Source organism: Phodopus roborovskii, unplaced genomic scaffold, assembly GCF_943737965.1.
Source record: "Phodopus roborovskii unplaced genomic scaffold, PHOROB, whole genome shotgun sequence".
Classification (NCBI taxonomy): Eukaryota; Metazoa; Chordata; class Mammalia; order Rodentia; family Cricetidae; genus Phodopus; species Phodopus roborovskii.
In genome coordinates, this window is record NW_026126433.1 from 51261965 (window position 1) to 51278676 (window position 16712).

A 16712-nucleotide genomic window follows, 5' to 3' on the forward strand; every position below is an offset into this window, starting at 1 on the left:
CACCCACATTGGGCTGATTACAACTGCTTGACTGAAACAGAATAAATTAGGGGTTGCTGGAAACTGGGGACAAGGGAAGTGTGGAAGACAACTGACCGTTAATGGTGCATCATTTCTTTTCGTGGGTGATGAGAAAGTAGAATTAGGAACCAACAAGATGACTTAGTAGATAAAGACACTTGCTACCAAACCTGACTACTTTAGTTTGATTTCCAGAACCCACATGGTGAACTGAGAGAACTGACACAATCCGGCCAAATAAATGTAATATTAAAATGGCATTAGGGGCCTGGAGAGATGGCTCAGTGGTTAAGAGCACTTGTTCTTGCAGAAGACCTGTGGTCCATTCCCAGCACCCACCTGGCAGTTTGGTACATGCCAGCAAAACATATATACACATGAAATTAATCTAAAATATGTTTTAATGGAATTAAATAGTGGTGGTGGATGTACAACCTCGAGGAAATACTAAAAACACTGAATTGCATGCTTTAAGGACTTATATATTTTTAAGTGTATGTATCCGTGTACTTACGTACATGTGAGTATGCCAGAAGAGGTTGTTAGAGCTCCTGGAACTGGTGTTATAGGCACTTTAACCAACCAATATGGGCACTGGGACCCAAACTCAGGTCTCCTGGCAGAACAGCAGGTGCTCCTAGCCTCCAAGCCATCTCTCCAGCACCTGAATTGTGTGCCTTAAATAATAATGACTTTTATTTTATGTGACTTGCCCAACAGAACAATCAATTTAGACAAGAACTACTGAAAAGATGCTAAAACTAGAAGCCTAACACCTGCTGAGGTGCAGCACACAGTCTTAAAATAACTCCCCATGTGAGTTACGTATTAATTAAAAAAAAACCAATGAACAGGTTCCTAACCAAATGATTAACAATGCTGCCACAAACTGTGGGAGGAAGTAGCTTCACATGGCTCTTACTGTGATGCCCTGTCAAGGAAGCCAACATAATGTAATGTAACATAGTATTCATACATAAAGTTATACAATCTGCGTTTGAAGTAAATACATTTAGGTCGGGCTTTGTGGTGGTTTGGATAAGAATGTTCCCTATAGGTTCAGGTGTTTGAACACTTAGTTCCCAGCAAATTGCTGTTTGAGGGTCCTTTGGGAGGTAGAGGCCTGGTGAAGGAAGCACGGCCCCTAGGGGAGGGTTTTGACTGTAGTCTCACCAACTTCCTCTTTCCTCTCTGGTTTGTGCTTGAGATTGAAGATGTGGTCTCTCAGCTTCCTGACGCTACTGCCATGCTTGCCACTTGATGGCATGACTCCCCACCACGGGGGTCTCTTTTTATATATGTTGCCTCAGTTGTGGTATTTTAGCACAGTGACAGGAAGGTAACTGACACAGACTTGAACTTGTAAGGTTTCTATCTCTGCCTGCCATGATTCCATTTCTTAAAGGTTTCATCCATGATGATCAAGGTTCCAGTGCATGAGCCATGATGAATACTCTCAAACCAGACCCATATCATAGCAGCATTGGTTAGTATTCAAAATACATTTTGTGTCTAACTGTTTCTAGGTGTTTACATATTTATTGTGTGTTAATTTTCTCTCCACTAATAGACTGTAATTTTACTTTTCTGCCTAGGGCGTTGATACCTTTTCAGAGAACCAATTGCAATTTAGTCTAAATTGAAATCATTTTCTACCTAGCTTTATTTGAGTTGGAAGCTTTCTTGATGGGTTAAGTTGAAATAGAATCTCTATAAGTGGAGAGTCATGCTTTAAGTACATTATGGGGACTCTCACTTAGAGGAAACACACAGAAAATCTTATAAAAAGTAAATCATCATTCTCTCATTTAATTCATGTATTTTGTTAGTTGCCTCATTACATGCAGTTGCTTGTATGAAGTGATCCTACAAAAAGCAATCCTATTCCCTTAACTCATTATATGTGAACAACTGGTTAACAGTCAGATCTGTGGTCTCCACAAGACACGAGTATGGGAATAATTGTAAGTAATTCTTGCTACTCAGCTCATTCATTTTTTTTGTCGTTGAATGCACTAGATTGCCTGGTTATTATTATTGTTGTTGTTTTAGAGGCACTCAGGATTGAACTCACAGTCCTCTGTGTGACAGCCAAGGACCCCAACATCCAGTTATAGCTTACAAATGTTTCATAAAGAGAATTTCAAAGCAAATGGCAGTTTTGTTTTAATTTTTTTAAAAAATCAATCTTTATTTTGGATATACGTTCCAACCAAAACAAATATGTGCACTCTTAGGAAAAGTTCTGAATTCCAAATGTAGTTTTGGGCCATCTAGCTATTAAAGGTACTTTACAAGACAGCAGATTCAAGTAGGGGCTGAAGACATACTTCCCACCAACCCCAACAGCCGCGTTTCCAATTTCATATTTGTGAGAATGTGAAAGAGAATAACACACCTTCCGCTCACAGCTGATACAATGATACACAGAGACAGCCAGTGAGTGTGCCTTTAGTTTATTTATTTATGCAGTTTGGTGATGGGGATGGAATTCAGGAACTTGTGTATGATAGACAAGTATTCCCCAGCCTTATTTGTTTATCGATTTATTTTTCCTGTGTTTTGTGAGATAGGGATCCTCTGGCCTTAAGTTTGCAGTCCTCCTGTATGCCAAGATACAAGCTTGCACCACCATACACAGCTGTGGATGGGGTCTTCTAGTCTTCTGATTTAAATTAAAACCAATTTACTGTAATGCTGACAGTGTGTGCCATTCTATCCACTCCTTTCTCATCTTCCTGTCTTTCTGATCAGGGTGTGTGTTGGGGAATATGGTGAGGCTGGATGTGGTGGAATGTGATGAGAGGAGATCTGACTTGTTGAATTGCACTTCCATATGGAGTTGGGTTTATGTATAAAAGAGAAAGCTCTAAGATATAACCATTCCTTTTTTTCACCTGCAGGTTTATAATTTGTATTTAGAAGAAATAAAGTTAGAACTCTTATCCTAAATAAGAAAAGGCATTGTGTTCTTGTGAATTGCAATCACCTACATTTTTTAAAAAAATATTCATTTTTATTTTATGTGTTGCATGTATACATGTCTGTGCATCATTTCATGCAGTGCCCAAGTCAGATCCCCCCCCAGAGCTGGAGTCACATTTGTGAGTCACCACATGGGTGCTAGGGATTGAATTTGGGTGCTTTTAACTGCTGAATTGTCTCTCCAGCCCCACCTATATTTTCAAAGATCCATCTTTTGGGAGTGAGGAGATAGCTCAGTTGGTAAACTGAGTTTGCCAAACAAGCATGAGATCTTTAGAACCCATGTAATAAGCCAGGCACTACAGCATCCTGGCAGCTGGGAGGCAAAGACAAGAGGAATCTTGAGCTTGCTGGCCTAGTCAGTCTAGGTATGTCTGAAAAGATAAGTTGGAAAGCAGTTGAGAAAGACACCCACCACATGTACATTTGTGTATGCACATGGATGCACCCCCCCCAACCTTTTGACTAGATGAGACAATGCATGTCAATAGCTAAAATCGTATTATTAAATGCATTTAAAAACTTAAATTTTTGTGACTGCAGAGAAAGAATTCACTAAGCTTTCAATTCAGGAAATGCTAGATGCTAGAAGGGTGAGACATTTGGAAGATGCTAGGATATAACTAATGTTTCTTGCACTGGGGATGCTAGGAGTCTGGCTGCAGTATCAACTCCACAGGGAGCAACCTGATTGATCTTATTGAACTGGCTGGCTGGTAAAAGAACTCTCAAGTTTTATATTCAGAAGGTTTCCCTGCCTTTAGAAAGCTTTGCACATGGGCTGGAGAGATGGCTCAGAGGTTAAGAGCTCAGAGGTCTTGAGTTCAATTCCCAGCAACCACATGCTGGCTCACAACCATCTTTGATGAGATCTGGTGTCCTCTTCTGGCCTGCAGGCAGAACAGTACACTAAATAAATAAATTCATTAAAAAAGGAAAGTAAGGTGTACATACACAAGTCACAGGGGCATGTAAATAGAAGAAGCTACTTCTGACTGGAAAGATGAAAGGAAGTGCCTCACAGGAGGTTATATGTTCACTGAGAAAGTGTCATACAGGAGGTTATACATTAACTTTGACCTCTAGGGATGTGGAAGTGTGACAAAATGTCTGAAACAATCAGCTTATAAAAGAGGGAAAATTTGTTTTGGCTCGATGTTTCTGGGCTTTCAGTACATGCTTAGTTGGTCCTGTTACTTTGGGCTCACAGTGACATATACATGACACATAGGAAACTATGAAGAATAGTTATTCCTTAGTCCTAAGAGCATTTTAATGGAGGGTAGTTAAGAAACAAAAAAATTGATATTTGAATCTCTGTATTTCATTTTAACCACAGACCAAGAAGGCACAATCTTCTTGGTATTCTCTTGTTAAGGATAAGTATTGCTCAAAACTGGAGCCAGAAATTACCATCAGAAGCACCTGAAGTGCTTATTTAAAATAAAGGTTCACAGGTCTTGTCAAGACCCATCAAATGAGATCTAGGCATTGGTGGCACATGCCTTTGATCCCAGCACTTGGGAGGCAGAGGCTGATGGATCTCTGAGGCCAGCCTGGTCTACAGAGTTAGTTCCAGGACAGGCTCCAAAGCAATACAGAGAAACCCTGTGTCCAAAACCAAACCAAACTAACAACAACGAAAAAGACCCACCAAATAAGAAATTGTAGAAATCTTTTCCCGTTTTCCCCATGTCTTCACTGTCCGTGACACCACACCTGCTTCACGAGCATATTATAGAGTTCAACCTTCCATCATTGTGTTTGCCTCCCACCACCAGTGAGAGTTGCTGTTTTGGGGTTGTTTAATTGCCTGGTCCAGTTCACAGTACCATAAAGCTCAGGTTGGCTGAGAAGTTACCAAGAATATTTCTTCTTCTTGCTTTTGGGCGATGGCATCTTAGCTTTCATAAAGCTTCAGGGAAGAACTCTGACTCTTTTGTTAAATAAATATTTATGTCCTCCTGTATAAATTTGTAATTTTTCTTGAAACCTTGTTTCATTTGTCTCCCAGTACCTCAAGCATGTGGAGTGATAAGCTGGAATAGTGGAAGCTTATAAATATCTATGAATTTGGGCCTGGGGAGATGGTTCATTGGATAAAAGTGCTTGCTGTACAATCCTGATGACATGAATTTGATCCCTGAACCCATGTTAAGAAAAGTCATATGGGGCTGGAGAGATGGCTCAGAAGTTAAGAGAACTGATTACTCTTCCTGGGTTCAATCCCAGCACCCACATGACAGTTCACATGGGTCCATAACTCCAATTTCAGTGGACCTGACACCCATGGAAATGCACATATAAATAAAATAAAATATCTAGAAAACAAAGTCAGATGAAATCAGGCATGGTGGTATATGCCTTTAGTCTCAGCATTCAAGAGTCAGAGTCAGATGGATCTCTGTGAGTTTGAGGCTGGCCTGGTCTACAGACCAAGTTCCAGGACAACCAGGGATACACAGAGAAACCCTGTCTTGAAAAACCAAGAGAAAGAGAGAGACATCATTGTTTGGGATGCTAAACCATAGTGATGGTTTAGCAACTGGGATGATTCTATATTTTTAAAGTGAAGGTAATCAGTACTTCCAGGCCTCTGGTGTCATCTGTCTGTTCTGTACCCCTGCTGGGGCTTATTTTGGACTTCAATATAAAAAACTGGTGCAATAGGAACACATGAAAGGCAAATCAAGCTAAGTGAGTCTGCCATATATCAGAGACATCTTGCAAGAGTCAGGTCTCTCCTTCCACCATGTAGTACTATGATTTGAAGTCAGGTTGCCAGCGTTGATGGCAAGCCCCTTTACTCACTGAGCCATTTTGCAGGCCCTGAAAGATTTCTTGATTTGACTGATGGGGTCTGAACTAATAGTTACGGTTTGGAAGTGAATGTGTTTTAGAAACAGAGGCCATGAAAGCCTTTGAAAGAGCAAGACACCTCCTTTCCTGCTCAGGTTCTGAGTATCTTACAGTGTTGTTTACTCTGAAATTTAAAGGAATGATTGCCCTTGTAACACAGCACTGTTACAAAATGTTCGCTGCACACAGGTAGCACACATTCTGAGTGTCAGTCAAATGGCATTAGGTACCAGTTATCTTTTATGCTGACTAAAGTAGTGTCAAAGTCTGGGATAAAGGGTACTAGGTTCAACCTAGAGGAAACTTTGACCATTTGGATGGAGTATCCAGCAACCCAGTCTCATAAAGGGGCTTCACAATCTTAACCATGTTATTCTTTTTACAGAACATTTTGCCTAGTGGTTGGGAGCACTGTCAAGACAATAGTTTCAGATGTTACCACTGAGAATGCTCAGCCACAAATAGGACAATACAAAAAAGGGGGAGGGTGCGCAAAAGTCATCACAGAAGCAGGGGTGGAAATGGTAAGAACCAGGGGTCCAGGAAGAAGGGAGCAAATCATTGTCTTTTGAACATGACAGGACACTGCACTCACCAACCCAGAGCAGCTGCAGTTACCTGCACAAGACCAGCACAAGATGAAGCCAACTAACACTCCAGTGTGGCTCATGAGCCTGCATCACTGCCCAAGGAACTATTGACAGTTGATAGCTTTTGCAGGAAGGAGAGTCACCTTTCTTTAAGGGTGTGGCCTCTGATAGATTATTGTGCTCTGGTGGGTGGCCCTAAACCCAAGGGCATATGGGCAATACAAATTGGACTCTGTAGGTTATTAAAAAAATAATAAGGGATATAAAGTTAGGAAAGGGTTAGGAGTAAATGTGAAAGGAGTCAGAGGGAGAAGTCAGGGTGATTATGAAAATATATTTTATGCAAGTATATTCTCAAATAATTAATTAAAAAATTATATTTAATAATAATAAATCTCTGCAGAGAGCAGGAGGTGAGGGGCTGATGAGAAAGGCACAGGTTCTAGGCTGGACTCTGATACTAAATGTGGACTTGCAGCATCCAGAATAGGAAGGGATCTAATTTTACATGTGGAACCTGCAAAATAAAAGAAACAGGAGGCTCTTATATAATACAGTGAGAGATACTCAGTAACTTGTCATCAGTTTGGCCATTGTCTGAAGAGGGGACTGCTCCCTTTAAGATATTAACAAATCCCCTGACCTGTTTTGTACTCTGTTTTTTTCCTTTGAGTCTCCTATTATATGCCATACAGCCCCTCCTGTTTCTGAGCTGGAGATCGAACCCAGAGCCTGGGCACACTAAGGTACATTTACAGCCTCACACAGTTCATTTGACTGGTGTCAAAGGATGTCTGATTGTACTGAGACCATGTTAATAAAGTTAACCTTGACTCAGGGGGTGAAGCCAGCAACTACTTGACAAGAATTAGTCATAGAGACTACAAAGGACCCAAGATGTGGATAAAAGGCACAGGAAGGGGTAGGGAGGGACTTGGAGACTCTTGGGTCTTTTTGTCATCTCTGTTTTGTTCTGAGAAATGTGGAGAGAAGGGCATTTGGTTGCTCCTCTATTGCTTCTTTGATCTATCAGGTTTTCAGCGCAATGTCTGACTCCCAAGTCTTTATTGGTAATAGAACAACTAAGGTAATACAAGAGATGGGCTATTAAAATATCTTCATGTGATCACACATGGGAACTGCTTCACAGAGTTCAGCCTAATAGCATGTGAGTTGGGTTGCTGGGCAGGCTTTGGTTACTTGGCACTCAGCGTGGTCTTGGGTTGAGGATATATAGGAAATGTGATAAGTACATGCTCCTCTTCACAAGGATACCAGATCTGCAGTCTTATTTACTTCTTTCCATCGCTGCCCTCTCCTTGATCTATCATGCAACCATTTTAATGCCATTTAAGGAAACAGTAGTTTTTGGTTTTTTTTTTTTTTTTTTTTTTTTTTTTTTTGCCCCCTCTGCCTTCAGTTGTCTTAAATACCATCTTGATCCACTTTACACCTGTAATTCACTGAGTAACCCAAAACAGACTCAGATTTCCCTTCTCTTACCTGGTATTACTTGAGAACATTGCTGCCTTGTGATCTCCTGGAAGAACTGGGCTGTGGTTCTGTAATAAGAGGGATGGAGGGGAATGAGAAACGTATACTTGGGAAAATCAGTTGGTGGACTGAAGATTATATTGACTCTTTCAAGTTGCGGTGACGTCATTTGGTGCCCTAAATTAGTGGTTACCAAATCATCAGTGCTCATTAAAGACCAAGTTTCCTGGGTACGTCCCTTGGAGATTAAAGTTCAGTGGATCTGGTGGATCTGGCTGGTCTGGATCCTGGGAACCCGTATATTGAATTAGAAGAAAGTCTTTGGCCTCAGCAGTTTGGAAAACTCTGTCTTTAGGAATACATTGCTGAATAATGGCCTCAGGAGCCCAGAATACATTTTATTGGGTAACATATTTATTTTTCTTATGAAAATTTATTGACTCAAAATTAAGGGAAATTTTAAAATGTAATCTACTTGTATTTCTACCATTCTAATATATCAGTTTCGCTTTTCTGTAATTCCTTATAACTCTATTCATATGTATATATAAAGACAAAGTGATGCAAATTCTGATTCCCCTAAGCCTTCTTCTTTCTTTTGAAAACAGGTTGCTGGTTAGCCAAGGCTGACCTTGTCCTTCTGAAGTGCTCTCCCCCATGCCAGGTTTACATGATCCTGGGGAACAGAACCCAAGTCCCTGTCAATGCTGGGCAAGTGCTCTACCAACTGAACTACATCCCTAGTCTTTGTCCTTTACATTAAACATCAGAAATACCTTTCCTTTGATGTCACATAAAATTGGTGACTTAGTGTATTCAGGTTGCTGTAACAAAGGTGGTCTAAAGCGGGTGGTTCACCAGCACCTGGAGTATGTTTCCTACAGTTCTGGAGGCTGGGGAGTAGACTATCAAGGAGCCAGCAGACTCACTATCTGGAGACATCCCACTTGATTTCATGGATAATGCCTTCCCATCTTGTTTTCCACAGTAAAAGGGAAAAACAAATGTCCTTAGGCCTGTTTTTGTTGCCATTGTTTTGTGTTGTTTTATGATTTGAGATAAGGTCTCCCTATGCTGCCTTGACCAGTCTAAAACCTGTTATGTAAGCCAGGCTGGCCTCAAACTCAGAGATCTGCTTGCATCTACCTCCCAAGTAGTGGAATTATAGATGTATACCACAATATCCAACTCCCTTCAGCCCCTTTAATAGGGCACTAATCCTGTTCATAGTGCCCCACCCTTAGGACATAATGACTTGTAAGACCCTCATGCTTGTGTGTGTGTATACACGTTCATGTATGCACATGTGGAGTTCAGAAGTTTGATGTTCATTGTCTTCCTTAATGTATGTCAACTTTAGTTATTATTTTTAACTATTGTTATTATTTTTTGCTTTGGAGACAGAAAATCTCTACATATCCCTGACTGTAGTGGAACTCAGATCAGACTGGCCTTGAATTCACAGAGAAAAACTTGGTAAGTGTTGGTGTTTAGCCAGGTGTTGGTTGTGCATGCTCAGTATTCAAGAGGCAGAGACAGGCAGGTTTCTAATTTCAAGGACAGCCTGAAATTAGAGTGAGTTTCAGGTCAGCCAGGGCTACACAGAGAAACCCCATCTTGACAAACAAAACAAAAAACAAACAAAAGAGTTGGTTGGTTCTTTCCTTCCATCGTGTGGGTCCCAGTGATTGAGCTCAGGTTCACAGGCTTGGTGGCAGGGATTGAGACAGGGTCTCCCATTGAGCCTGGAGCTTGCTGGTTCAGCTAGATTGACTGGCCAGCAGCCCCTTGTGATCCTCTTGTCTCTGACTTCCCAGCACAGGAATTACTGGTGTGCACCACTGCACTAGGCTTCTTGATGGATGCAGCTGATCTGAACACAGGTCCTGATGCTCAACAGCAAGCACTTTACCAGCAGAGTCATTTCCCCAGTCTCTTCCCACCTTTTAATGTTATCCTGTTGGAGAACACAAACATTCACACAATAGCAATCAACTGTTATAGCATTAACTACTTACCAATATTGAACACTTTTGTTGTTTTTAAGTTTTTGTTGACATTATAAATGATGTAATAGCTTATATCTATAACTCCTACATAAAACTTTTTGCAGTATGGGGGATACATTTTTGAATAATTTCTCAGGAACAATATTAATAAGTCAAGAAGTCTTAATATCTTAAATTCTGGATGATTAATATTTGAGATACAATATATTTCATCACTGATAGAAATTGAGCAACTAACTAGTTGCATTCTTAAAATGCTTGTATGCCTTCTGCAATACATTTCCTCCATGTCTTTATATTTAAAAGTGCATTTCTTTGATTTGGGTAACAGCTATTTGGTGACATGCAGTTCCAATCAAGATACTGTGGGGTGCAAAAAAAGAAAAGGTCCCTCCCTATGAAGCTCAGATGGAGCAAGAGGGACAGCAGATGACTGTGTGGATGCAGGGGCAAGGCCATGTTAGAGAACAGCGGCAGGATGAATGCTGTGTGGGACATAACAGAGATCGAGCGACTTCAGAGGGTAATAATGAGAAAGCAAGGTTCCATGACCTGAAGGACAAAGGGGCCAAGTGCAGGGTTATGTTAGAGTTCTTTCAAGAAGCAGAACCAAAATAATGTGTGCTGATACACAGATTGATAGGTGTGTGTATGTATATACAGGACAGTTCACAACTGAGAACAGTTTTATTACACCAAAAGATTGACGATGCCTTTCTGTGGTTCATGCCCCTTCTTTAATCTTCTTGCCCCAGCAACCACCGATATTCACATTTATTCTGTAATTGTCCTAAAGCTTTTTGTTTGTTTGAGGTAGGTTTCACTCTGTAGCCCTGGCTGGCTTAGTATTTGGTATGTAGCCCAGGCTGGCCTCAAACTCATACCAATCCTACCTTAGTCTCCCAAGTGCTGGGGTTGTAGGTATGAGACATTATGCCTGGCTGACCTAGAATTTTGAATAAATAGAATTGTAAACACTATGGAAACAGACGAGTTAGCTATCATACACTGTCTGGTACAGGGTTCACTTTTCAGTCATCTAGGATCTTGTGCATCCTAGGCAAGCATTCTACCACTAGCTATATCCCTAGCACTTGGTTTAGTTAGTTTTAGACAGGTTCTCTCTAGGTAATGCAGGCTAGTTTGGCACTCCCTGTGTAACCCAGGCTGACCTTCATCTTGAGTGTCTGCTGCCTCTGCCCAGTGAATGCTGATGTGTGAGGCAGGTGCCACCACCTTGCTCACAGTTTTCATCTTTGAAGTCTTTATTCTTACTATGTAATGATAGGGCTCTCAAGGCCTGCCCTAAGAGACTGTGCCTAGTCCTACTGCTCCTACTCTCTTATGGCCTTCAGAGCCAACCTTTCTCTATATTTTCTGCATCCTAACATGTCGTGTTGAGCATTACTCAAAAAAATTACAGCAGAAATATATATTTCTCTTTTCCCAAATGTGAACTATATTGTACCATTATAATGTAAGTTCCCATCCCTGTCATGCTTGAGAACCAGTCATCTAATTTAATGATCACATGCTAAAAAGACACTGACCTGCTAATGAATGTCCTCGAAAGACATAGGGTAGCGTTCCCTCATCCCAACTCTGCTTAAACGAGTGCTTGCCTTTTATGGCTACCAAATATTTAATGATCCCAAACCAAAGCAATTACTCATGTCTTTGTTTCATGTCCCTTGGCTTCCTGATATTATTTTTAATAGCTCCTCCATAACCATCTAACAGCTTCATTTCTAAAAGGTCACTGAGCTCCAGGAAATAATGACCATTTAAATAGGCTAGCCAATGACTTCAAATAGCTGTGTGGGGCAGGGCAGTCCCCAGCTAGGCTGTTGAGGTTGGCAATGGAAGATTCAGCTTTTACAGCTGAATGTTGAAAAAACAATCATGTTGCTTTAATAGTGAAATTGCAGCACGCTCTCGAGCATGTGCGCAGGCACACACACACACACACACACACACACACACACACACACACAGAGAGAGAGAGAGAGAGAGAGAGAGAGAGAGAGAGAGAGAGAGAGAGAGAGAGAGAGAGGAAGTGTAAATGAAGTAGTTTATTTCGTTTATTTCTTTAGGAAATGGCGACCTCTTTTCCTTCCCCCTCTTCTGTGTGGAATGTATGAATTCATGTGTATGTGTTCATGTGTGTGAGTTCACGAGTGTGTGTGCAGTTGGTCAGTGTCAGGTGTCTTCCTCAGTTGCTTTCCACTTCATCATTTGAGTCCGGGTCTGTCACTGAACCTGGACCTGATTTAGGGGGCCAGTGAGTTCCAGAGATCCACCAGTCTCCACCTCCCCAGTGCTGGGGTTACAGACCACACTCAGATCGTCCAGCTTGCATAACAAGCAGCTTAGTCACTGAGCCATCTCCTTGGCCCCTGTCTTTGGTCTTTGTAAGACCCATGCTCTAACAGCAGTTTCAGAGTTCATCTTCTCTTTCAGCTTACGTCTCACAGCTTCTCAATCCATGCACAAACTGCCAAGCAGCAGGCAGCAAGAGTGGGATGACTTTTTTTTTTCAGGTTGAGAAATAAAAAGGAGACCCAGGCGGTGGTGGTACATTCCTTTATTCTCAGTACTTAGGAGGCAGAGACAGAAAGCTCTCTGAGTTCAAGGTCAGCCTGGTATACAGAGTGAGTTCCAGGACAGCCAGGGCTACATAGGAAAACCCTGTCTCAAAAAAAAAAAAAAAAAAATGTGGGGTTGGGGGGAGATATTCTGGTTACTGTAAAATCTGTGGAGGAGTTGAGTAACAAGCTGTTGGCTTGTTTCATGCTTTTTTGTTTGTTTGTTTGTTTGAGTTTTTTTCAATGTTATGTGTTTTTGTAATGGTGACTTTGTTACAAGGACCCTTCTGGAAGAAGGGAGTTGATATAACATCTTGGAGTTTAAAGTTTACAGGAAATTCTCCTCTGGTTTCAACCAGGAATAAACATGCTTTTCCTCAGAAACCAATGGCTTTAATCTTCCAGAGCATTGTGTGTCACATAAAATTGATCACACTTTTTTTTTTCTTTGTCCTTGGATTGTTAACTTATGTTCCAGCTTTCTGACTGCCTAATAAATAAGAACTTGCAGCATTCAGTTTGTTCTGAGTACTCTTTAAAAACACGATGTTTCTTCATTTGGATACTTTACATTGTCTTTGTAAACAGTGACATAAATAAAGTTAAAAATTTTAATAGGAACTATGGACCTTTTTTGTTTGTTTTTGGTCTTTTTTTTTTTTTTTTTTTTTTTTTTTTTCCCAGACAGGGTTTCTCTGTGTAGCTTTGGAGCCTGTCCTGGACCAAGCTGACCTTGAACTCACAGAGATTCTCCTGTCTCTGCCTCTGGAGAGCTGGGATTAAAGGCCTGAGCCACCATGCCCAACATAGAGCCTGTTTAATTAACAGATAATTTATTATAATTTAACTTTTTCATTGGAAGCAGTCTATTGCAGTGTTTCAATGCATGCATTCTGAATTCTGGTTAATTACAAGTTCAAATCTTCCCCAATGCTAGGGGAGTATAATAAGAACTTGCCTCAATAAACAAACAAAACAACAACAACAACAAAAAACAACAACAAAAAAAAAAAACCAAAAAACCAAAACCAAACCAAAACAAAAAACACACTAAACTAAAACAACAAAACCAAACCAATCAAAATTTTCCTTATATCTTGATTGATCTAAGGTATTTAATCTGTGCCTCAGTTTCCTTGTATGCAGTAACAAAAATAGCAATAATTTTTTATTAAGTTAGACTAAAAGCATTAAGCACATAGAACTGTGGCTGGCATTCAGTTTGAGGTGAGCATTGCTAGGTGTTAGGAACTACAGCAAAGTTTTTCCAACTTTTCTTGGGAGACAGGAAGCTCAGAATCTTGATGGTTTTGTGCTTAGCAGGACTGTCTCCTGCTGTACATAAGGTCCATTTGTTAATCTAGGTTCCTCAGGTTTAGGATGTCGCTAGCTTTTGGTCATGACATGGCTTATATATTCATTATGCATATTACTGTCTGACCAATTACCTCCAAATTTGGTTTAAAATAAAATATAGGGGCTGGAGAGATGGATAACTCAACATCAGTTAAGAAGACCAGTTGTTCTTGCAGAGGACCTGAGTTCAATTACCAGAACACAACTATCTGTAATTCCTGTACCGGGGCTCCAGTCCCCTCTTCTGGCTTCCTCAAGTACTGCACACACATGGTGCATAGACATACAAGAAGACAAACCACCCATATACATACATTTTTTAAGCCAGTGCTCTTTTATTTATTTATTTTTTATAAAGCGATTGGCCAAGGACTAGAGCTTCTTATTGGCTAGCTCTGACTTAAATATTAACCCATTTCTATCAATCTAAGTGTTTCCATGTGGTCTTATCTTACCAGAGAAAGTGTCGACCTCTTCTTTCACGTCCTACATCTTGACTTCTCTCTACTACATCTTCCAGAATCCTCCTTGTCTCCTAGTCCTGCCTATCTTGCTTTCCTATTGGCCAACAGGGCTTTATTCATTAACCAATTAGAGAAACATATATACAGAATGATATCTCCCATCATCTCCTCTTTTCTGTCTAAAATAAAAAGAAGGGTTTTAACTTTAACACAATAAAATATATAACAAAACAGTTATCAAATAATAACTAAAGTTAACAATATTTAGTTCATTAACATCTAGCAAGATTTAAAGAAAATATTCTATCATCTACCCTATCTTTGTGAGTGTAAAGTCTTATATGTAACTTATCTTTAATTCTAACTAAGGAAAACCATAACCATGACTATCTGCCTTCAACTCCATCAAAGACCACAGAAGGAGAGTATATAAACTCTAAAAATAACAGAGACTTCTCTCTACCTGGACAGTCACCCAAAGTTCTTCTATAAATTGGCACATCCATCTTCGACTCATAGGTCACAGTGTATCTGGCAGACATCTCTGCAAAGTAGGAAATATCAAACTGTCCCACCTGTGTTGTCAGTTGTCGGTCAATTTTCTCTGTGTCCTGCAGACCGTCTGGCAGACTCTTCCATGAAGCAGGGACCCTGTAGCACTGTCCATCTTGTACCAGCAGTCACTTTCCTGTGGGTCCTGCATGTCTACTTTATAAAGCATATAGTTAAACAGCTTAGACAAGAGCAGTATCTTGCCCAAATGGCTAGTCTTGCCATGTTGGAAGCAAACCCCATAATGAGTTCCTTTGATGTCCATCTCCCCTTCTGATGCAATTGGTGTTGCCAGGAGCAGTTGTGAGCCAGTGCTCTTAACTGATGCTAAGCCATCTATGCACCAGTCCTTTATTTTATTTTAATAGCAAGATCCAGAAATCTGAGAAAGGCTTATTTGGGCATTCTGTTCAGGTATGTCACAAGGCTACAGTGAGCCTTGTTAAACTGGGGAAGAGCAACCAGCAACCAAACTCAACCCATGTGGTCGTTGAGTTCATTTCCTGTGTGTGTTACCTGAGGCTTCCCTCAGTACCTTGGTATTTGTTCATCAGAGCCAGTATGGAGGGCACTCTGCTGTCAAGACAATAGTCACAGGCTTTGGTAACTTAATATTTTGAAATAAAAAGTTTGATCTTTTCTTCTGGCTCCTAAGAGACAACTGCCACCTTGTTGGATTTCCCGAGTTACAGGAATGACTGTGTTAGTCACCATGAGTCCCCTCAGCCACGTCTGAGTTAACTAAAGAACTGGCTCATTTCAGGTCCATACCGTTTCAGAACCCAGGGTACTGTACTGGAAAGACCAACCATGTGATTAACCAGGTTTAGAGCTTTCAAGTTGACCTTCAGGAAAGAGGCAAGGTTAGTGCTTGAAGTCAATCAGTCACATAACTAATGATCCAGTGAATCATCTGGTTATTATGAAACACTGATGAAATCTCTAGACATTGAAGTTCAGGTATGCTTCTAGCTCATGATTATATTGATGTACCAGAAGACTGACCCACTGACTCTATACAAAGAGCCCAGCCTGTAGGAAGTTGAGGAAGGAGATTCTTGAGTTCAAGGCAAATTTGAGTTCTGAAGTGAGTTTGAGGCCAACCTGTGTATATATAGCAGGACTCGGTCAAGCAGTAAAACAACACCAACAAAAACAACAGAATGAAAAACAAATACACACACACACACACACACACACACGCGCGCGCATCCTGAGATCCTGAGGAACTACAGCATGAAGTAGGTGGGTGGGCAGAATGGGCTCAGGGAGAGTGGGGGCTGGTGAGATGTTGTTGTGTTACTAGTGGTTGAATGGCTGAATAAAATGGTCTTAAGGGTTAAGTGTTGGCCATACTGAGAAGTCGATGTAGTTGGTCTGTTCTCATTTGCTATCTACAACTTTCCTTTCCTGTTTGTCTGTCTTAACTTTTTCTGGGACTTAGGAGGGTAGGGAGTAATCTGCTTTGAAGGACCCTCACTTGTGGCTTTTTGTATCCCAGAGCAAAGTGTTTGCCAAGACAAGGAGGGGAGGAGAGTAAAATAATAAAACCAGGATAATGTTTTAGTTGGACATGACAGTGAACATGGCAATCCCAGCACTTGGGAGGTGGAGACTGGAGGATCAGGAATTCAGTGTCACTCTCAGCTACTTAGTTTGAGGTTCCCTACATAAAAACATCAACAACAAAAACCCAACATCAGGGCTGGGAAGGCAGCTCAGTTGGTAGAGTTTCTTTGCAACGTGGAAGGCTCACTGACTAGCTAGCATAGACTACTTGATGAATCTCAGGCCAGT